At 40.1% G+C, this 23,578-nt stretch overlaps 1 protein-coding gene across 1 annotated transcript in view; it reads left to right on the top strand.

Moving 5' to 3' along the window:
- Window positions 1-8,847: 8,847 nt before the first annotated feature.
- The window catches only part of Vdup1 (arrestin family protein Vdup1), a 29,604-nt gene continuing 14,873 nt past the window's right edge, over window positions 8,848-23,578 (top strand). The window contains exon 1 of the mRNA XM_073982107.1: window positions 8,848-9,013. The gene's annotated coding sequence lies outside the window, so the exon portion shown is untranslated. The remainder of the gene's footprint in view (window positions 9,014-23,578) is intronic.

The raw sequence follows: 23,578 nt of genomic DNA, 5'->3' as shown, positions 1-23,578 counted from the left end.
CTTCGCATAATCTGCAGTAGTCCGTGGAGTCATCTGTATCCCATTTGCAGGTCATTGATCTTTTTCTGCAGTGTCCCGTGATTATTCCAACCATTAGTTTCAGGTCGGGGTTTCTCATAGAGAGTAGAGAAGTGGTCTTCCGTTTGGAGAGGTTGGGCCAGATTGCCTTTGATACCTTACAGCCAGGTTCGTTGTTCCAAATCTGGCCAGTCTTGTCCCGGTATGCTTGTTCTAATGCCGCATGAAATGACACAAGGATGGCTTGATTGAGTTATCGATTTCAATGTCGTTTGACTCAGTTTCGCTATGCGCCAGTTCATCAGCTTTTTCATTTCCCTCGATGTCGCAATGCCCCGGGACCCAGCACAAGGTAACGATTGATCTTAGGGCCTCCAAAGCTTTCCTGCAGTGCAAGACCGCAGCAGACTTGATTGAGTGGAATCTAAGTGATTTTAGGGCCGCTTGACTATCCACATAGATATTCACCGGTCCCGCTATGTCCCCTTCCATGTTTCGTATCAACTTTGCTGCTTCCATGACGTCAAAGATTTCGGCTTGGAAGACACTACAATTTTCGTTTAGCGTGTACGAGAGCCGTAGGTTGTGGTTATCGCTGTAGACGTCCTCTCCTGTTCCCCTTTCCATCTTGTTGCCATCGGGGAGTTGTGGGTCAAGGCCTCTCTGTAAGGTATCCGAACTTCAATTTCGTCGAAGTGTAATTGTGGTGATATATAATCAATTATTACCTCCGATCCCACTGATAGTCCAGATTGTCGTGAAATAGCAGGGTGGCCATAGTCGAAGTTGCGCCATGTATTTATCTCCTTAAGTCGGAGAGCACTCATTGCTGCCAACTCTTGCACCACGAGATTCAACGGATGAAGACCCAGTAGTACAATGAGGGCAGCCTGTGGAGTGCTTTTCATGGCACCGGTAATTAAAAGATATGCCGCTCTTTGAACGGTATTTTTTTTGTGGAGTAAGGATGTCTTACTCAATGCATTCCACCATACCAATGAACCAAAAAGTAAGAATGGGACAAACTATGGTCGTAAAAATCCAGTGGATGACCTGTGGTTTCAATTCCCAACTCTTGCCAATAGGGTTCTTGCACGAATAAAGGGCTATAAGACCTCTCTTGGCACGTTCTTCGACATTCCTTTTCCACGTTAGTTGATAGTCCAGGATAATGCGAGGTACTTGGCCTCTAGAGTGAGCTTTAGGGCTACTTCATCCAACGTTGGTAGGGTGAATGGTTTGACTTTTCTTTTGTTTGTAAACAGAACCAGCTCTGTCTTAGAAGGGTTTCCCGCCCCCAGTCCATTGTTGTGTGCCTATCTTGATTGTTTGACTAGTGCTCCTTGCATGAGTTCCGATAGCGTTTGTGGGAACTTCCCGCTGATCATTATGACCACGTCGTCAGCATAAGCTATTGTTTTTATACGTAGTTAGTCAAATTCCTTAAGTATTTCGTTAATCACAAGAAGCCACATCAGTGGAGATAGTACGCCACCTTGTGGTGTGCCCCTTATGACAGACTTCCGAATGTAGGTTTCACCGATATTTGAATTGATTATCCTGCCGCTAAGCATTCCATCGATCCAATTGATCAGTGTAGTGGAAACACCTATGTTCGAAAGGGAATTGTGGATGGATTCAAGTTTGACGTTATTAAAGGCGCCTTCTATATCAAGAAACGCTCCTAACGTATATAAAACCAAAGACTTCATTTAGTGCAGTCTCCACCGATCTACCTTTGATGTATGTGTGTTGGGCAGGACTTTTAACACTATTTTCAAACTTGGACCTTATTCCAAGGTCAAACAATCTTTCTAAAGTTTTCAATAGAAAGGAAGATAGGAAGATTGGTCTTTTGTCTTTAGGAAGTGTTTGACTTGACTTCCCCGCTTTGGGGATGTATGTCACAGTGACCTCCCTCCACAGAGCCGGAGTGAGCGATAGACGTAAACAGGTCCTAAACATGTGATCCAGGTGTGGAATCAACACCTCAACACAGGGAAGATACCATCTGGACCAGGTAATTTAAAGGGCTTAAAAGTGTTTATCGCCCAAGCTATCTTGTGTGACTTAACATCTCCTCGATGACTCTCACCTCCCCCGTGGTTTGCTTGCACATGGGTGGATCGCCTGAGCGATCTGGTGCATCCATGCAGTTGGGAAAGTGGGTTTTGGCTAGAATATCCAGAGTTTCTAGACCGGAGTTAGTCCATGTGCCACCATCCCGTTTGATACCGCCGATGGGTTTGGGGTCCTTCTATAGTACTCTACGGAACCTGACTACGTACTTTACTCCCTCTATAGACTCGCTAAAGCAGATCCATGATCTTCTTTATTTCGCTGTTGTACTTATTGAAAGATACTTTGTAGTTCTTCCAATCTGTGGCCAACTTCGTTTTGTTGGCTTTGTTATAGAGCCTTCTGCTAGTCTTCCTGAGCTTACCTAGATCTTTCGACCACCAGACCGGTTGACATCTTCTGCCTGGATCAGTAAGTGGGCAGGCGGTCTCATAGCTATCCACTAGAACCTCTGTCACATGCTTCACTGCACTATCAACCTCGGTGGCTGTTAGTGGGTAGCGTGATACCCCCAGCTTGGAGCTTACTAGTTCATTGAATTGGTTCCAATCGGTTTTCCGTGGATTTCTAAATGGTGGCTGTCGAATACCATTAACGGAGACTTGGAAGAATATCTTCCGATGATCCGAAAAGCAACATTCCTTCGATACCCTCCAGTCACTGATAAGGAATTCATCTTTGTTGATGAGGGTTACATCAATAACCTCCCCCCTGATTCTATTTTGAAATGTATATTCGTTTCCCCTGTTGCATATTCTAAGATTATGTTTTAAGATAAACTCGAATACGGACTCACCTCTGGCATCTGTGTCGCTGCTGCCCCAGTGGAAATAGTGAGCATTGGCATGACATCTTAGGATGAAGATGCAAGTGCTACCCATCTCTTTGACGAACTTCTCCACGTCCTTGCCCGGTGGGTCAGGGCTCTCGAAAGGCATGTATATGGATGAGAATATTGTGGCTCTCTGGGAGCTGCATTCCATCCTTACAGCAGTAATATCGCCTCCGATAATATAAGAGAGAAATATTAGTTTAAGACTCTTCTTAGTAACTATACAGGTTTTTATCCTGTCCCTGTTGGGTGTGGCGAATGTGTTGTAGTAGCTGTCGCTTAGTCCTGCATCCCTATTTTTGTATAGATAAGGCTCCTGAATCAAGGCGATATAAACTTCGGACTTCTTGAGGGCTAGAAGAAATTCAGCAGCATCCGCTTTGCAATGATGCAGATTAATCTGCATTATGCGAAGCGGATGCTGCTTCCGTTCCTCCACTACTTTCGTGCTAGGTGGAATCTGATCCATCCTAGACCAAAGTGTAGTTTGCCCTCACGAGTTCTTAGGTAATTTTTCCCCTGGGCGTCTATTGACACTCTGATGGCAACACCTACATTCTCCGGATTGTGGCTAACCAGATTCCATGTGCTGATCCGAAGATTGGGATCAACGACTGCCAGTTGACACCCCTCCCAGAGTTCGCCAAGGCCCTCCATCGTGGAAGTGAGGAAATCCAGAGATTCCCTATTTTCACAACAGATGACGATAACGCCTCTGTATGGAGCGGCACTGCCAAATTGAGTGTGCTTTGGAGGTTTCCCTTCGCCTGAGAACACAACGTCAAGCAGACGAGTTTCGATAAGTAGCCATCGATCCTCTCTGATTATCCAATCAGGGTCAGATCTATCGATGACCGCTGCTCGAAGCTCATCCGGCACCATCGGTCTGCTCGTTCTTTTTCCCATGCTGTTGCCCTTAAGATGAGAACCGGAAGATTATTTGTGGCTCAAGTTAGCTTGTGCGGCTGAATTGGCTTCGGTATCTTTCCTGTCTTGGTAGGGATTTTGGGATGGTGACATGGGATGGGTCTCTTAGCACTGGGGATTGGCTCTTCCATTGAACTATAGGAGCTCCCCCAGGTGTGGAGGCCGGTGTTCGGTCGGATTTGGATTTCTTATGATTCGTCCCTTTCGACTTAACTACCTTCTCCTTTGAGGTTTGTTCTGTCTGAGTGGTGCGGCATCCTTTTGAAGAAACGTTTGGCCCTTGGGGGCTGTGGGAGTCGATGTAGACATTGACCTAACCTCTTCACTTGCCGTTAAGAGATAAAGCTTACTTATTTCGGGATTTGTCTTGCGTAAGTGAGGGTGAGATTTTTCGATCTTTTTCACTACCTTGAGATTAATCTTAATCAGTCTACATTCTCTCAACCGACTCATCGTTGATTGCAGTCGCCACAGTCAGTTCATTTCATCATCCGATGAGCTGTACTCAGCCCCAGTAGAATAGCCACCCTGACTGAGGCGCAGGGCCAACGTCTGCTCCAGTATCAGCAGGAGTTCCCGGCTTTGCTCAGCCAAATTGTCAGTGACTACTCCTAGACAGGGTACCTTATGTCCGTCCCTATTACCTATTTTCACAACAGATGACACTAACGCCTCTGTATGGAGCGGCACTGCCAAATTGGGTGTGCTTCGTAGGTTCCCCTTCGCCTGAGAACACGATAACACGCAGACGAGTTTCGATTATCCAATCAGGGTCAGATCTATCGATGACCGCCGCTCTTTTTCCCATGCTCTTGCCCTTAAGATGAGAACCGGAAGATTACTTGTGGCTCAAGTTAGCTTGTGCGGCTGAATTGGCCTCGGTATCTTTTCTGTTCCCGGTCTTGGTAGGGATTTTGGGTTGCTGACTTGGGTTGGGTCTCTTAGCACTGGAGAGTTGCTCCTCCATTGACCTATCTCTCTTCACCGCTTTTTTTGGTGGAGATGGATTGGTTTTGGTAGGAGCTCCCCCAGGTGTGGAGGCCGGTATTCGGTCGGACTTCCCAGATTTGGATTTCTTATGATTCGTCCCCTTCGAATTAACTGCCTTCTCCTTTGAGGTTTGTCCTGTCTGAGTGGTGCGGCATCCTTTTGAAGGGAGCGTTGAGGTCGAAGGAGGCGAATCAGTTATTGGTTTTTTGGGTCATGTCAACATCGCTCCCGGTTTGGCCCTTGGGGGCTGTGGGAGTCGATGTAGACATTGACATAACCTCTTCACTTACCGTTAAGAGAGAAAGCTTACTGATTTCGTAAGTGAGGGTGAGATCTTTCGATATTTTTCACTACCTTGAGATTAATCTTAATTAGTTTACATTCTCTCAACGTTATAGTTGAGGGTTCCCTGCCAATGTACTTCTTATGGAAGTGCATTGCTCTGTGGTACGCCCTCCTCTTTTTGGCCCATTGACTTGCGGAACTGGCTGAGGTGGTGGGAACTTTGTCGGCCGGTATTTTGGTCGTAGTTCCTTCCTCAACAGCATCTTGTCTTTGTAGGCCAGTGACGGCTACGGCCGATGGTTGGATTGCTGGCGCGTCGGTTGGTCTTGAGTTCATACAGGTAACATGTGCCGCGCGTTCATCCATAAGAACGTTAAAAACTTGGGCTTGGGCGTAGGGTTAATAACCCTCCCCTAGAAAAAACAGCCTACTATGAAAAAACGAAAGAAAAGAAAAACAAACCCCTCTAAAGTTGACGAACCCCGCAAACGTTTTAAGGACCATGATCTGCGAATGTTCGCACTCTTTATAGAGAAGGTGCAGTCTTCGCATTGGCAGACGTACTTGAAAAGTACAAGGCCGATATTACTGCCATACAGAAAATACGATGGATTGGGAAAGGCGTCACAACAACACCTAAAGGTGACGCACTGTATTATAGCTGCCATGACGTAAAGCATGAATTTGGTTGCGGATTAGTAGTTAGTCGGAGACTAAAACGTCTGGTATCCAGCTTCACCCCAGTGAACGAAAGACTTGCTGCAATTCGAATAAAAGCTAAATTCTTCAATATCAGCTTTATTTGCGCTCAAGCTCCCACTGAAGAAAAGGACGAAAAGACCAAAGATATATTTTACGAGCGCTTAGAAGAAGCATATGACCGCTGCCCTGCCCATGACATTAAAATCATTCTAGGCGATTTTAATGTCAAAATTGGAAAGGAGAATATCTTTGGCCCAACAGTCGGGAAATTCAGTCTTCACAGTGAAACATCTGACAATGGTATGAGGCTGATAGACTTTGCAGCTGCAAAAAACATGGTAGTTAGCAGTACCAGATTTAATCATCTCGATATTCATAAGGGCACCTGGCTGTCTCCAGATCAGAAAACAAGAAACCAAATTGATCATGTTGTGATAGATGGAAGACATTCATCGAGCGTGTTGGATGTACGATCGTTCCGAGGCGCAAACATTGATTCGGACCACTACATTGTTGCAGCAAAGGTACGCACCCGCTTAAACGTAGCAAACAAAGTACGAACAGACACAACATGAAAGTTAGACATCGGTAAGCTGCAATCGCAACAAATAGCCACAGCATATTCCACTCAACTAGCCCAATTGCTTAATCAAAGCACTCCTCATCCCGATAACATATCAGCGCAATGGCAAAGCATTGCCCACTCCATGCAAACAGCCGCAAAATCCATACTTGGATACCAGAGGCCTCCACCAAGGAATCCATGGTATGATCAGGAGTGTCGTGCTGCCACCGAAGAGAAAAATGCGGCATATAGGGCTACTTTACAATCCGCAGCAACGCGTAGCGCACGAGAGAGATACAGGGAGAAAAGGAGAGAGGAGAAACGTCCTTTCCGCAGGAAAAAGAGAGATGGAAAAGCGGGAGTGTGAAAAAATCGAGATGTACAGGAGCCAGAATGAAGTCCGAAAATTCTACCAAAGAGTCAAGCATCAAACTGATGGCTTTGGTACAGGCACATCCTCCTGTAGAGACCAGCAAGGTAATTTGGTAACTGACACAGATAGTGTACTCAGGATATGGAAAGAACATTTTTCAAATCTGTTGGTATCCAATAGCAGCGAAGACGACGAAGATACCACAGTCCCAATCCCAGAAGATGATATTGAATGTATACCGCCCAGCCAAGATGAGGTAAAGACAGCAATAAATCGGCTGAAGAATAATAAGGCAGCAGGGGTCGATGGCTTACCAGTCGAGCTGTTCAAAACCGGAGGCGACACGCTGATAAGGTGTATTCATCAGCTAGTTAGCACCATCTAGCAGAAAGAACGAGTACCCGACGATTGGAACCTGAGTATCCTGTGCCCCGTCCACAAGAAGGGAGATAAGACTGTATGCTCTAACTTAGGGGCATAAGTCTACTCCCTATTGCCTACAAGATCGTGTCAGGGATATTGTGCGAACGACTAAAACCTATGGTCAACAAGATAATTGGACCATACAAATGCGGCTTTAGACCTGGCAAGTCCACCATTGACCAGATATTTACCCTGCGGCAAATCCTGGAGAAGACCCAAGAGATGCAGATCGACACCTACCACCTTTTTGTCGTTTATAAAGCAGCCTTCGACAGCCCGCTGCGTTCAAAGGTATTCCAAGCAATGTCTGAATTTGGTATCCCCGCAAAGCTCATCCGGCTTTGTAAAATGACTTTAACTGACACGAGGTCCTCCGTTAAAATAGGAAGAGTTTGGTACCAAAAGAGGTTTCAGACAAGGAGACAGCCTGGGTGGGTCTGGCGGTAAACGGTGATAAGACCAAGTTGATGGTGTCGACGCGCAATGCATCCATTGAGCTCGGACCGACTGTGGATGTTGGTTCCTATAATATTGAGGTAGTACAAGACTTCGTCTACCTCGGCACCTCCGTAAACGCAACAAACGACATCAGTTGTGAAATAAAAAGAAGAATTGTATTGGCCAACAGATGCTACTTTGGTTTAAGTAAGCAGTTTAAAAACAAAGCCACATCTCGTCAAACAAAAATAACGCTTTACAAAACACTGATACTACCCGTGCTGATGTATGGCTCCGAAGCCTGGGTACTTGCGCAAGCAGACATGGCAGTGCTTGGTGTGTTTGAGAGAAAAATTCTTCAAAAGATCTACGGACCAATCTGCGTTGACGGTGAATATCGACGTCGCATGAACCACGAGCTGTATCTGCTATACAACGACATCAATATAGTTAAACGTATCGAGATGCAGCGATTGCGTTGGCTAGGCCATATCATAAGAATGAGCGATGATGAACTCGCTAAAAAGGCGTATGAATACATGCCACATGGCGGTGCACGCAGAATTGGCAGGCCAAGGAATAGATGGCGCAAACAAGTAGATGATGAGATGAAAAGGCGCGGTATTCCAGAGTGCGAAGCAACAAATAGAGAGGAATGGAGATCTCTTCTTAGTTCGGCCTATAGAACAAATGTTCTGTAATGGTCCAGCTAAGTAAGTAAGTAAGAAAACAATTCTTTTAAAAAATCCACGTTTGTGGGAAATAAATTTGTTAAAAAATATTCTTTAAAATATCCACGATTGTGGGTATTAAATTGGATATTAAATATTTTTAAAAAATCCACGATTGTGGGTATTAAATTGGATATTAAATATTTTTAAAAAAATCCATGTTTGTGGGTATTAAATTGGATGAAAAATGTTATTTAAAAAATCCAAGTTTGTGGGTTCTAAATTGGTTGAAAAAATATTCTTTAAAAAATCCACGTTTGTGTTTATAAAATTTGTTGAAAAAAATATTCTTTAAAAAGTGCAGGTTTGTGGTTATTAAATTTGTTGAAAATTATTCTTAAATTGGTTGAAAAAATATCGTATAACGAAATCCCTATAAAATTTCAATCTCCCTCTCTTTTATGTGCTACTACGAAAATTCTCTGTCTCTTTCTGCCTGACTCTATTAGCCATGGTTTATAGATATCCAAAACAAGTCTTAGATCAGTCATATGCTAAACGTGATTTGATCAAGACGTAGCTTCCATTAGTCGGGCCAACAAACGCGAATCGAAAATCTCATAAAGACGCGTTTTACCAGAATTTTGTGTTCTTATTTTTGGTGTACAACAAAAATAAAAAACAACAAATAAATTTACAAAGAAAAAAATGTGAGTTTCCTAAAGTGTGTGTGGAGGCAATAAAGCCAGAAAAAGAATTTGAAAAATCACTTGAAATTTCTGTTACCAAAATTGCCAATGAAAATTAAAAGAGTGTTCTGTTCATTAAAAGTAACTCCCCCGCATTTTCTGATGAATTTTTGTGTGGGGTGTTTTATAGAATTTCTGCTTGAATGGATGGATGACATTAATGCGTGAAATTATATTCGAAAAAAAAACTAAATAAAAATCCCACAAAACTAGCAAAAACATGAGCTTGACTTATTTGTAATTTATCCATGTCCATGATGTTTGATTTCCGACAACTATTATGGTATGGCATGGCAGTGCAATCATCAGGCAATGCACACAACCAATAACTACATACTTATATAGACAACATTATGATGGTGATCATCATCATCATCGCCATGATCATAATCGTCTTTATTATTGGCTTTGGTGCTCATAACTTGCATGTGTCTTGGCTTCAAAGTTGTTGTACTGGTTGGTTGGTGATACCTATGGTGGGCATTGGAACATTACATTCGGGAAGTTAAAGTACTTAAAATGCAGTCAAGCATTTGCCAAACCAAAACATTCAACATTGCACACACGTTTCCCAGCCTGGCAGCCAGCTAGTCACTCAGTCCGTCATTCAAATCGACATTCCGGCCTTAGGCACACACAAAAATAAAATAACCATTACAGAGACCCCCTCAAGCAAACACACAATACTCATCCCCAGCCAGTAAAGCCCTCATACAGACACACACACTCCCATATAAACTGATCCGTTCAGACCCTGCAAAACCAGTTGAATTGTGAATTACGTGAGCCGAAAATACTTACTCGTACAAAAAAAAAACGACGACGATAACAACAGAGAGTTGGAGAGAATAATAATGACAACAACAAAAACAACATCAGCTCCAACTAAACGACCAACACACAGTTTTTTGTTAATATTCCACACTGTTGGGAATCACAATGACGCGAAAAATAATAACTACAACAAAAACTCACACATTGTGTATTTTGCCAATGTGCTGCTGCTGTAATACATTATTACGCTAGTTGTCGTATAATAACAAAAACAACAACAAAACTAAAACTTCCGAATAGAAAAAAAAAACAGCGGGAAACGTTAGTCTGATGGGTTGGAAAAGCTATAAACTTATTTAAACCAGGCTGGCCTGCTTTATTAACAGCAATTCAATTCAGCGGAAAAAAGTGAAAATTTATAATTTGCATATAAAAAAATAGGTGTTGAGTAATAGTTTTAAAATGGAAGCATTCGTGACCTCATAAAATTTCAATTGAATTCTATTTTTTTTTTTCTTTGAATACACTATTGGAAAGAAGAAGATACAAACATGTTTTTTGAGCAAGGGTTTTCCATAAAAAACAAAAAACTTAAGACACAAACCTGGTCCTTGACTCTCTTTTCTTTGTGCAATGAAACAAAAGACTTAAGGCACAAACATAGCTCTCGAAATACAAGAGAATTTTAGTTGTGGATGACTCACAAGAATATTTTGTGAACTACTGTATAAAGGAAGTATACTAATTTCGGGGAGCACATCTTGGAACGAATTAACTTCCACTAGCAAAAAATGCAGTCATTATAACAATTACTACCCGCTAATTAAATTTCAACTCGATCCGAGAAGTGGCCTCGGGGAAGGTACCTGAAGTGATATGATATATCTTAGAACTCGAATTTTTTTATTGGTCACCCAAGGACGTTGCCAGAAATGCATTTCGACACCATTTTAGGGGGCCTAGTGGACCAAATGTTAGTTTTTGTGAGTCAAATATACAAAGAATGTATAACAACGGACCACCTCACTATAGGTAATTCGCCCTGTTTTTGAGACAAAAATTAATAACGGCGGAATTAAAGGTTTTTTTTTTCACTTTTTTAAATTATTTATGTGTAAAAGTGAGATAAAACAAGTAAAAAAGTATCAGTCGGCTTTGCCGACAGAGATATACCCTCAGCCTATGTGAATTGAAATTTTCATCTATGGTATGATCGAATGTATTTAGGGTCTTTTCTGTATTTTGTGCCCTATTTTGGACATTTGAACTTGCCGACGAAAATATGGATTAGGATTAAAATTCAAAAGTGTTGCAGAGGAGGCACTTAAAGGAATGGACCGACATAGTCCATTTTGGAAATGGATCTTATTTTGGGAGTCATATCTTTTCGATTGATATCGCGCCCACTAGTCATTTCATTGGGTCATCATATAACTTTTGGACCAGTACGCCAGGAAGTATATACCTGTCCACGGAAAACATTATATCGCTGTAAACAGGACCACAACGAACAGCATCGAATCTTCGAACAGACCATAAACTGCACTTAGAAACAAATGTTGAACTTTTTGGAGGAAGTACCCTAAAGTGCCTCCATTTTAGAAGTTAAACTAAATTCGAACAAAATATTAGGAGATCCAAAGTTTGGACTAAATTTGTTCAATAGATATCGTGCATACCATTTAAGCGACATTTTTTTAATATTTGGGGGAAGACCGGAAGTTGTGGACCGGTTTTGTGTATCTTCGAGCTGAAACTATGACAACTTATGACGAAGGCCAAATTTTGGACCAAATCGGTTAATCAGTTCGAGAGATATCGTTACATTTTCTGATTATTTTCTCAGGAAGTATGGACTTGCCCCTGATAAAATATGCACTGCCGTAATGGGGGCAGCAAATACAAGTTGTTACAACAAAAATCGATGCGATTCGAATGCTGCTCCTAAACTGAACTTTTCCAAAATTGTGTGTGGGAGATACTCGCAGAAGTAGACCGATAGAGTCCATATTGGAACCTCATCTACGTCTGGTAGAAATTTCACCATGTGTAAAGTATGGTCCAAATCGGTCACTATCTTTTAGAGTTATCGTGCGAACAATTTTTCCCAATATATTTGAACTTTTCTGGGGAGGTGCCTGAAGTAGTGGACCCATATGGCTCATCTTCGAACTTAAACTAAGTTTGCACAAAATATTACGAAGGCCAAATTTTCGACCAAGTCGATTGATCCGTTCGAGAGTTATATTGCGCACCAACCATTAGACCCGGTGTCATAGGGATATTTTGCGACTTTCAGACTATTTTCTCAGGAAGTAAGGACTTGCCCCTGATGAAACTTATACCGTCGTATGGGGGCAGTGAATACAAGTTGCTACAACAAAAATCAAAGCGATTCGAGAGCTGGTCCTAAACTGAACTTTTCCGAAATTTTGTGTGGGAGGTACTCGAAGGAGTTTACCGATTGTGTCCATATTGGAACCTCATCTAAGTCTGCTGGAAACTTCATAATGTGCAAAGTATGTATGTACCAAATCGGTTATTCCCTTCAAGAGTTATAGTACGCACAAATTTTCCGAACATTTTCGAACTTTTATTGGGGAGGTACCGGAAAGAGTGGACCGATATAATCCATCCTTGAACTTGAACTAAGTTTGGACAAAATATTACGAAAGCCAAAGTTTGGACCGAATCGGCAGATCCGTTCGAGAGTTATCTTGCGCTCAAACCACTACACACGGTGTCATAGGGTTTTTTGTAACTTTCAGGCTATTTTCTCAGGAAGTATGGACTTGCCCCTAATGAAACTTACAGCGTCGTATAGAGGACAGCAAATACAACTTGCGTAAACAAAAATCAAAGCGATTGAGACCAGGTCCTAAACTGAACTTTCCCGAAATTTTGTGTGGGAGGTACCCGAAGGAGTGGACTGATTGAGTCCATATTGGAACCTCATCTAAGTTTGGTAGAAATTACACGCTGTGCAAAGTATGAACCAAATCGGTTATTCCCTACAAGAGTTATCGTGCGCACAAGTTTTGCGACAATTTTTGAACATTTGTGGGGGAGGTACCTAAAGGAGTGGACCTATATAGCCCATCTTCGAACTTAAATCGAATCTGGGCAAAATATTTCGATACCCAAAATTTGAACCGAATCGATTGATCCGTTCGAGAGTTATCGTGCGCACCAGCCAGCCAGACAGACAGACAGACGGACGGACATTGCTAGATCTACTCAAAATTGTCTGAAACGGATATCGTAAAAACATACTTGGGGTCTAAAACCATTATTTCGATGAGGCACATTTTTGGTCGTATCAAAGTGTAAATACCCTCTTTAGCCTAAGGCTGAGGGTATAACAAGTAAAAAAGTATCAGTCGGCTTTGCCGACAGAGATATACCCTCAGCCTGCGTGAATTAAAATACATTTTTTTTTTCACAAAAAAAAAAAATATATGGACTAGGATAAAAGCTCAAAGCTTCGAGAGTTGCCATGTGCTCCAGCCACTACATATGGTTCCATAGGGATTTTTTACACTTTCCTTGCTGTTTTCTCAAGAAGTATGGACTTGCCCCTGATAAAGTGATTCGAGAGCAGATATTAAAGTGAATTTATCCGAAATTTTCTGTGGCAGGTACCCGACGGAGTGGACAAATACAGTCCATATTCGGACAAGATCTATATCTGGTAAATATATTACGATGTGTAAAATATGGACCAAATCGGTCACTCCCTTCAAGAGTTATAGTGAACACAACTTTTCCGAACATTTTTGAACTTTTGTGTGGGAGGTACCTGAACGAGTGGACCGATATGGCTTATCTTTGAACTTAAACTATATTTTTACAAAATATTACGTAGGCAAAATTATGGACCGGATCGGCAGATCCTTTCGAGAATTATATTGAGCTTCAACAACTACACACGGCGTCACAGGGGTTTTTTGTACCTTTTAGGCTATTTTCTCAGGAAGTATGGACCTGCCCCTGATGAAACTTGTACCGTCGTATGGGGGAAAGTGAATACAAGTTGCTAGAACACAAAACGAAGCGCTTCAAGAACAGGTCCTAAACTGAACTCCTCCGAAATTTTGTGTGGGAGGTACCCGATGGAGTGAACCGATTGAGTCCATATTGGAACTTCATCTAAGTCTAGTAGAAATTTCACGATGTGTAAAGTATGGACCAAATCGGTTACTCCCTTCAAAAGTAATCGGGCGCACATATTTTCCGAACATTTTCAAACTTTTGTGGGGGAGGTACCGCAATGAGTGGACCGATATGGCTTATCTTTCAACTTAAACTAAGTTTGGGCGAAATATTGCGAAAGCCAAATTTTGGACCGACCCTCAGCATTTATGCTAACGAGGATATATACACATTCATACGGGCAAAATGTGGCTCGTCGAAATTAAGGTTTTAGACCCCAAGTATGTTTGGACAAAATGTGTTTCAGACAATTTGGAGTCGATTTAGCCATGTCCGTCTGTCTGTCTGGCTGGCTGGTGCGCACGATAACTCTCGAACGGATGAACAGATTTGGTCCAAAATTTGGCGTTAGTAATATTTTCTTTATTTTATCGGTCCACTCCTTCAGGTAACTCCCCCACAAAAGAAACAAGTAAAAAAGTGTTAAATTGGCCGAGCGGGGATATTCCGTGACCACTGATACTTAAATAAGGTAAAAAATGCATATTGAAATGTCTTCACTCGGCTGGCAACCTTATATGGGGATAAATCAAAGTGTGGATCTATGTTGATAATTGTTGGAGGAGATGTTTTGTGACCACTGTCAAATTACAGCTAGTTAGGTTAAACATTTTAGCTAAAATTCTCAAAATATCGAAAATCGGTATGTACCGTCATATGGGGGCTGTACCAAAGCATGGACCTATGTTGACGATTTTTGGTGAAGAAGTTTCATGACCACAGAAAACCTTAAATGTCAAATTACAGGTAGATTAGTTTAAAATTGTAGCTAAAATTCTCAAAATACCGAAAATCGGGAGGTACCGTAATATGGGGGCTATACCAAACATGCACCTATGTTGACGATTTTTGATGGAGAAGTTTCATGACCACTGAGAACCTTAATTGTCAAATTACACAGATAACGTTCGACTATATACTATATCGGTCCACTTCTTCGGGTACCTACCACACAAAATTTCGGGAAAATTCAGTTTAGGACTTGTTCTCTTATCGCGTTGGTTTTTATGGTAACAACTTGTATTCGCTGTCCCCATTACGACAGTACAAATTTTTTGCTGCGGCAAGAACATACTTCCTGAAAAATGGCCCAAAATAGGGATATGCAGTGGAATGCAATAATCGGTTTTTCGATTATACGGTTTTCGTGAAAAACTTAGAAGTATATTTTCGGTTAGTCGATTATTTGAGAGTGTACTAAAAGTCGACTTTCGATTATTCGTTAACAGCCGAACACCGATTATAATCGACCATTTACGTTGATGCGATCCATGATGTATATATAGGTATAAAAAAGTACCGTCCACTACGCGATTTTAGCACCCCTAATAGTCAACTACGACTAATAGTCGCCCACGATTAATAGTCGACCAGGAATAATAATAGACTACGACTAATGGTCGACTACGAATAATAGTTGACTCCGTCTTTCGAAAGTCTATTAAGAAAAATCGATTATCCGGTTTTCGCACAGTCAATAGTCGACTACGACTTTTAGAAATTTTGCGGCTTATAATCGATTAATCGATTAACCGCAATCGATTTTACGTATCCCTATCCCAAAAGCTGTAAAAACCCGCTGTGGCACCAGTTATCGTGCGCTGCATTTGTGTAGTAAATCGAAGGGACAAACCAATTCGGTCCAAAATTTGGCAGTCGTAATATTTGTTTCTAAACTTAGCTTAAGTTGCAAGATGAGCCATATCGGTCCAGTCCTTCAGGTACCTCCCCCACAAAAGTTCGAAAATCTTCGGAAAAATTGTGTAGTCTATCTTTGCACATCGTTAAATTTTTACCAGGCAGAGATGAGATTCCAATATGGACTCTATCGGTCCACTCCTTCAGGTACATCGCATACAAAATTTCGGAGAAGTTCAGTTTAAGACCCGCTCTCGAATCGCTTTGATTTTTCTTGTAACAACTTGTATTCTCTGTCCCCATTACGACAGTACATGTTTTTTCAGGGGCAAGTCCTTACTTCTTGAGGTAATGGCCCAAAAACTCCCAACAAGCACTGGATAGTACTTAAGATAACCCTCGTAGGGAGAAACCGATTTGGTCCAAACGTTATACATCGTATTATATAGATGTCAGAAGTATTTTGTGTTACTTCTTTTGTTTATGTCCAAGGCTGAGGGTATATCTCCGTCGGCCAAGCCAACTGATACTTGTTTATTTGTGTTTATGGAGATGCCTAGGTAGACGAAGTCTTTCAGTACCTTAAAATTATAGGAACCATCTTTCATTGTTGTTCCGAGCCCTATGGACGCATTGCGCGTCGACACCAAGTTGGTCTTCTCGCCATTTATCGCCAGACCCACTTTAGCAGATTCTCCTTCAGTCTTCATAAAGGTATCAGTTACTTTATTGGTGTAAATTGCGCCAATTTCTTTTAACATCTGCATCTCGTATAACCTTGTACAGCCGAATGTTGAATAAGTCACACGAAAGGCTGTCTCCTTGCGTGAAACCTCTTTTAGTACTTAACTCTTCGGGGAGGTTTATTGCGGGGATACAAAATTCAGACATGACTTGGAATACCTGTGAACATTGGGGGCTACCGAAGGCTGATTTATAATCTACAAAAAGGTGGTAGGTATCGATCTGTATCACTTGGGTCTTCTCCTGAATAAATATCTGGTCAGTGGTTGATTTGTCAGGTCTAAAGCCGCATTGGTATGGCCCAATTATTTCGTTGATCATAAGCTTTAGTTATTCGCCTAACATCCATGACACTATCTTGTAGGCAATATGGAGAAGACTTATGCCCCTATAGTTAGAGCATACAGTCTTATCTCTTTTCTTGTGGACAGGACACAGGATGCTCTGGTCTACCATCTTCTGGAATTGGATCTGTGGTATCTTCGTCATCTTCTCTACTATTGGATACCAACAGTGTGGAAAAATGCTCTTTCCATATCCTGAGTACACTATATGTATTAATTATCATATTACCCTGCTGGTCTCTACAGGAGGATGAGCCTGTACCAAAGCCAGCAATTTGATGTTTCACTAGTTGGTAGAGTTTCCAGACTTAAGTCTGGCTCCTGTACAGTTCGTTTTTGCACACCCCCGCTTTTCCTTTTCTCTCTTTTACCTGCGGAAAAGACTTTTCTCCTCTCTCGGGCGCTACGCGTTGCTACTGATTGTAGAGTAGCCCTGTATGCCGCATTTTTCTCTTCGGTAGCAGCACGGCCCTTCTGGTCTTACCATGGTTTCCTTGGTGGAGGTCTCTGGTATCCAAATATGGATTTTGCTGCTGTTTGCATGGAGTGAGCAATACTTTGCCATTGTACTGATATGTTATCGGGACGAGAAGTACTTTGATTAAGCAATTGGACCAGTTGAGTGGAATATGCTGTGGCTATCTTTAGTGATTGCAGTCGTATTTGACTATTGGGTGTGCTAAAACTGCAAAATCGGCAGCGCTCTCTTTTAACCATATATACATCACTGATCGCATTTAACAAAATGGTCATTCGATTATAATCGGTTCCTGTCAAATTCCCTCACAAAGGTGAGGTTCGTTCATGTCAACTGAAATTCCTTTTCGCTGATAGTTTTTGAATCCCCATTATGATACTACTCTTCGGTACGATTTTTTGTCCATTGCTTCTTTAGATTTGGCTCTTTTGGAGGATAGAGGTTCCGGCAAACTAACCTTTCCTTTTTAATAGATGATTTTCGATTACGAATTTCCACGTTCAATGCTCCTGCTGTATCTAATTCAACTTGAGGCATTTGCTCTTTCGAAATCACAACCGCTGATTATTGCTAACACTGTGTTCGGGACTGTCAGCAGGTTTCTCCATTGTATGTGGCTAATTCTTGGTGTTAATATTGGACCCGCATAATTAACAAGCATACGAACGATAGTTTTATAAGTCGTGAATAATGTCTCTCTCCCTCTTACACAAAGTACTGCCAGGAAATGCTTTTGACAGTTTATTCCCTTTCCAGGAGTTCCCAGCTACCGTCTCATTATGTTTACAAAATAGGTTCTGGTTATTAAAAGTGGCGCCCAATATTTTGGGGTTGATGTCTAGAGTATACAAACATGCATAGGTAGTTGTGTAATAGGGCACTGCAAAATACGAAAACCTCTATGATCACCAACGAAACTGATCAAACTTATGGCTAAAGAGGGTATGTACATTAGGGTGGTTCTAAAAAATCGATGTCCGATTTTTAGACGACACCACCCTAAAGTGTTTAATTAGATTTTAAGATTGCCAAAGTTTGAACACAATCGGAATATGTTTACACGTGTCACTGGGGCCTCAAAGTTTTCATGGTTACAGCCAATTTTAAAATTCGAGGCGATTTTCACAATTTTTTAAGATTATTTTTTAGCCACAACAGAGAACTGGTTAAAATTTGTCATCGATTTCGTGAAAATTCGACGTTGGTCTCAAACAAATTACTATGGAAACTTCGGAGCCCCAGTGAATCTTATAGGTCTATCTTGCATTGCCACTAAACTTGAGTTGCGTTGTCAGTTGTCTGCGCGACTGAAATGAAATGTTGTACCATTAATGTCAACTGAACTGGGTGGTCGATAAACATGTTATCGATCAGTGTTTTTTCAAACTTGTGACCTCTATTCGCAAAAAAAAACTATATTAAAAATAATTTGCGCTTTGGATAACTCTTTTGTCTATTCTGGACAATATTTTAATATTTTGGCTGAGTTTTCGAGCAAATTTGGAAAACAACCCAAGATTGGAATATAACCTGGCCATTGAATCTTCGGATCGTCAAGTTTTATTTGCTGTCCCAAAAAATGATAAGTTCGGTGGAATTATTTTTTGATGATGAAGAAAATGTACAGGACATTGCATCTATTAGAAGAAATTTGAGGGACAAGTCGAATCCATTGGAATTGCCATCTGCACTGTAAGTTGATGTTCATGTGGAAAGATCTGTATAATCAGTAAATTATTTCAGGTTTAAGGCGTATTTTCGATTGCCAAAGGATGCCGTAGTTTATATTGTGGAAACGTTAAAGGATGGCGATAAATTCACTTCTTGTGATGGACCATTACCAGTGGCGTTGAAGTTTCTTTTATTTTGAGCCATTTTCTTTTTCAACTTTGCTTTAAAGTGAATCCAGTCTCTCTGCCACTCTTCAGGTGTTCGTGTTGGAGGTCCATGGCTGTTTAAACTGTCCGAAATGGACCTCCACGCTTCATCCTCTGTGGCTTTGGTTTCGCCAAAAACCCGAATTCCTCGGGCTACGTTTGGATTTTCACTCAGTTTATCAATTAATATTTCGAACTGTTGCTTTGTCGTTATTTTCGCCATATTGATACACAAAATTAATTAATGATGCAAAGAATCAATAATTGTTAACAAATGGTCTGTTCCAGTACTGCAAGAATCTAATAATTTTTACTATTTATTTCGATAACATAAAGGAAAAAATGTTATCGTAGTAAAAAATAGCAGCTCCTTGCAGGTTCTGGAACAGAGCAAATATGTTTATTTTTCCTTCAATTTTACTTCTTGTTTCTTCGAAAATGTTCACTGCAACTGAAAATTGGTGGTTGCTGAAAAACAGCCGCTTCGTCAACTGAGATTCGCAACTTCAGTTGAGAGTTGCCATACGTGGATCAATTTTGACAACTGGCAACGCCACTCAACGATAATTGTTATCGATGATCGACCCCTTAAAATCTAACATTGGTGTTGCGACTGACTGTAAAGTTACGTTTGAGACCAATATCTCCACTTTGCATTCCAATCCTAAGGTAGCTTTATGGATATCTAGAAAATACCCGAGCCGAGTTCAAAATTCATCTTAGAGCCGTCTGTGTACACCTTGGTGTCGAATCCCGTCCAGTAATCAGCAAACTTACGTTAAGTTCCAAGATGGACTAAAATGTGTAGTACATCCCTGCCGATAAGGGGTGTTTGGAGGTTGTTTTTAAATATTCTTGATCACAGACAGACATATATATTTTTCTGTGAACTGTAAAATCCGATCAAATCCAATTGAAATTGTAAATTTATGATATTATTTGACTCACCGAAGGTTGATCCTTTAAGAGCAGTACACATTGTCAGTTTTGAATGTCGATATTTCGCAGATATCGATAACTGTCCAACCGTCCAGCAACCACAAAACATTTTGTGGTTGCATGATGAATGACAAAAATGAACGGCCACACTAGCAAGCACCAACAAAGCTGTCATTCAAAACTGGCAATGTGTACTCAGCTTTAGTATTATAGTATTATGGCTATGTTCTCATGTCATTTTTAAATGATTTTCAATTTAAGCGGGGTACACACGATCAGTTTTGACTGTCGATTTTTCGGAATTATCGATAACTGTCCAACCCTCCAGCAACCACAAAATATTTTGTGGTTGTCTGATGACTGACAACGGACACACTGGCAAGCAACCGATTATTTGAGCAAAACTGACAGCCAAAACTGATCGTGTGTACCCCGCTTTAGACATCAAAACCAAAAGAGCGGGGTATACACGATCAGTTGACTGCCGATTTTTCGGAAATATCGATAAATGTCAAACTGTCCAGCTACCACAAAATATTTTGTGGTTGCCTGATGACTGACAAAAATTAGCGGTCACACTGGCAATCAACCGATTATTTGAGCAAAACTGATCGTGTGTACCCCACTTAAAGATGACACATTCGAGCCATTGTTGTCGATACAATGAAACAAGCGTCGTCAAATTGCAATGCAATGACGAATATTTTTATTACATTTTTCGCATGCCACTCTCAGCGAACCTAAAAACCAGACAAATCTAAAAATCAAATTATGCATAGACACTAATACACTCCCAAAAATGAATCGATGAGACAAAAATAAAATAAACGAGTTATTAACCTTTTTGGGAGCAAGGAAGTACAACAAAAGTGTAAATTATAAAACGAAATCAAATCATTTCTCAACATGAATATCAAATGTGCAAAAAATTAAATCATATGTTTATGTAATAGTGTCTCCTCTCTCCCTGTGTGAGTTAATTTTACATTGACCTTTTATCACATATTAGTTGTTGACAATTGCCGCGGCTATTCTCTGTTTTTGTCTTTTGTTTGTTTGTTTTTATAATTCAGTCTGCAAAAAAACAAAAGAAAAAACCTCCCGGCAATGTCCGCACACATTTGATCAAAACATGTGAACGCAGCTTTTAGATTTAATGGAACTTCCACACCTAACAAAAAAGAAAAGAAACACAAAGCAATAAAAAACGTTTATTACCTTCAAGTTAAGAGACGATTATAAGGCAAACGAATAAAAAAACTATTCATATGGTTAAATAAACAAAACCTTCTATATAAAAATAATACATATACACATGTACATACATTAGTATACATAGGTATGTTTGAGAGAGTGTGCAATTATTCTTACACATGTTTACCAATATAACCATACAAATTGTTTCACAATAAAGCGGCTGTTATTCTTGGGTAAAATATTAAAAAAATTAGGTCTGTTCGATAACTTCGCAAGTAAAAAGTACTTGCAACTTCTTGCAGGTACCTCTCAGCATTTTGAAAAAGTTTGTTCAAATTGTGTAAACATTTTTGGGAACAGACCTATTGAGGTCCCATGTGGTTCTAATTAGCACACTTTGATAACACTCGATTATTAATGTCATGTTCACACGAGCGTTTCAATTACGTTGTTCGCCTGTCGAACGAAATACACGAATTAACATAAACAACATTTCCTTCATTTTTGTTTCCTTGTTTTTACGTAAATTTGAACCGAAAACACATAAAATATACATTAAATGAACAGGAAAAGCAATAGACTTTCCTTCAAATGTATCTTCTATATTTAACTGCGCACCTTTCATTCATCTTTTCATAAATTCTGAATAATTTTGTTTTTTAAATATATTTTTATATGTTTCTATTTTCAAAATTAAAGAGAGAGAGGCATGTCAAAACAATGTTTGTGTATACAGACTTTCAGTTATTTGTTTCTGATTTTTTACGCGATTTAGAACTAATGGACAAGAAATGTGTGTGGATTTAAGAAGGAAACACAAGCATCTTCATTCTGCATCTATATAAAATGTTTAGTTCATTAATTTTCATTTATCTTTTTCCTTTTTTCTCAAAATTTTTGTGTTTCAAAAAACTTTTCAATTTTGAATTTAGACATGTCATAATTAATTTTTTCGATAAATTCTCTCATTTGTTAGGGATGGGACATACTTACAGCCTGTTTTCGTAAAAAGTTTTTGCCCATTCGTTCGTCGATTTCATGAACGAAGACACAATTTGGTTTTCATAGCGGTTGACGTTTGTATTCGTGTGACAAACAAATGAAAGCTTTTTATTTTCGTAATTTTTTTGGTTTTCGTAACGAAATCAGACGAACGGATACGTCAAAAATAAACGAATGGAAAAGACCCATCGTTTTGAATGAAAATTAAATAATTAGAGTAATAAATGGCACAAAACACACGAAAACTGGAAGGGAATGCAATTTTATTTATTTCCTTAGAAGCACACGCGTATATGTACATCAGTTTCTTCATATTATCACAATTATTTTTGGACAAATTTGATTAAATTTTTTCTTATTTTTTGTTTTTCATCTGTTTATCGGGGTTGCCATCAAGTAACACATTTTACGTGCAGATGCCTATGCAAAATTCACAAAATAAGTATCATGGAAACCCTGAAATATAAAAGCTTTTATGAAATAGACGAAAGCTTTCAGATAAAAACGAATGGTTCGTAAAATTTTACAAGAACCAAATTTTTAACGTATACGTTTTAGTACGAACGGTTCGTGTGACAGGCAAGCATTTTTACAAAAACACCCTGTTATTCGTCGTTCAGAGAGTATTTCTAATCGAACAACGTAGAAAAATCGTCGTTCGTTCATAGAATTTTGTGTGGGGAAATAAGTAATTTATTCGTAGTTATGGATCGAACAACGAATAGAGATCGAACGACGTACCGTGGAAACGGGCTATAAGTCATTCGATTTAAATTAAGCAATTTTGATTAAACGTATGGTCTGTTCCAGAACTGCAAGAATCTACTAATTTCTACAATCTTAAAAACTAACAAAACTAGATACTTTAGAGGGGTTTATTTATTTATTTATAGCTGTTTTAACACAACATGTGTTAAAACGTAGCCTAATCACAAAAATTTTTTACAAAGTTTTTTCCATTCTGCTCTATTTCGAGCTATATAACGTAGTTCATTAAACGATTTGGACGTTTCTTTACTTATTGTTCTGCGCCATGTTCTCTTAGGTGTTCCTCTCTTCCTCGTACCCTGTGGATTCCACTCCAGTGCAGCATGCGTAACATCATCATTCGGCTTTCGTAAGGTATGTCCGAGCCATTGGTATTTCCTTCTGTGTATTTCTACTTCTATTGATATCTAGTGAGTAACCTGCCACAGGCGTTCGTTGCTTATCACTCTTGGCCACCATATGTCGAGGATGTTGCGGAGGCATCTGTTTATATATATTTGGAGTTTATTGGTGACAGGTTGATTTAACTACGCGTTGAATATCTTAAGCTTTG

This window comes from Musca autumnalis, unplaced genomic scaffold, assembly GCF_047663935.1.
Source record: "Musca autumnalis isolate F117 unplaced genomic scaffold, ASM4766393v1 scaffold_4, whole genome shotgun sequence".
NCBI lineage: Eukaryota > Metazoa > Arthropoda > Insecta > Diptera > Muscidae > Musca > Musca autumnalis.
Note: the sequence above shows the minus strand (reverse complement) of the source record. Positions and strands in the feature narration are given on the sequence as shown.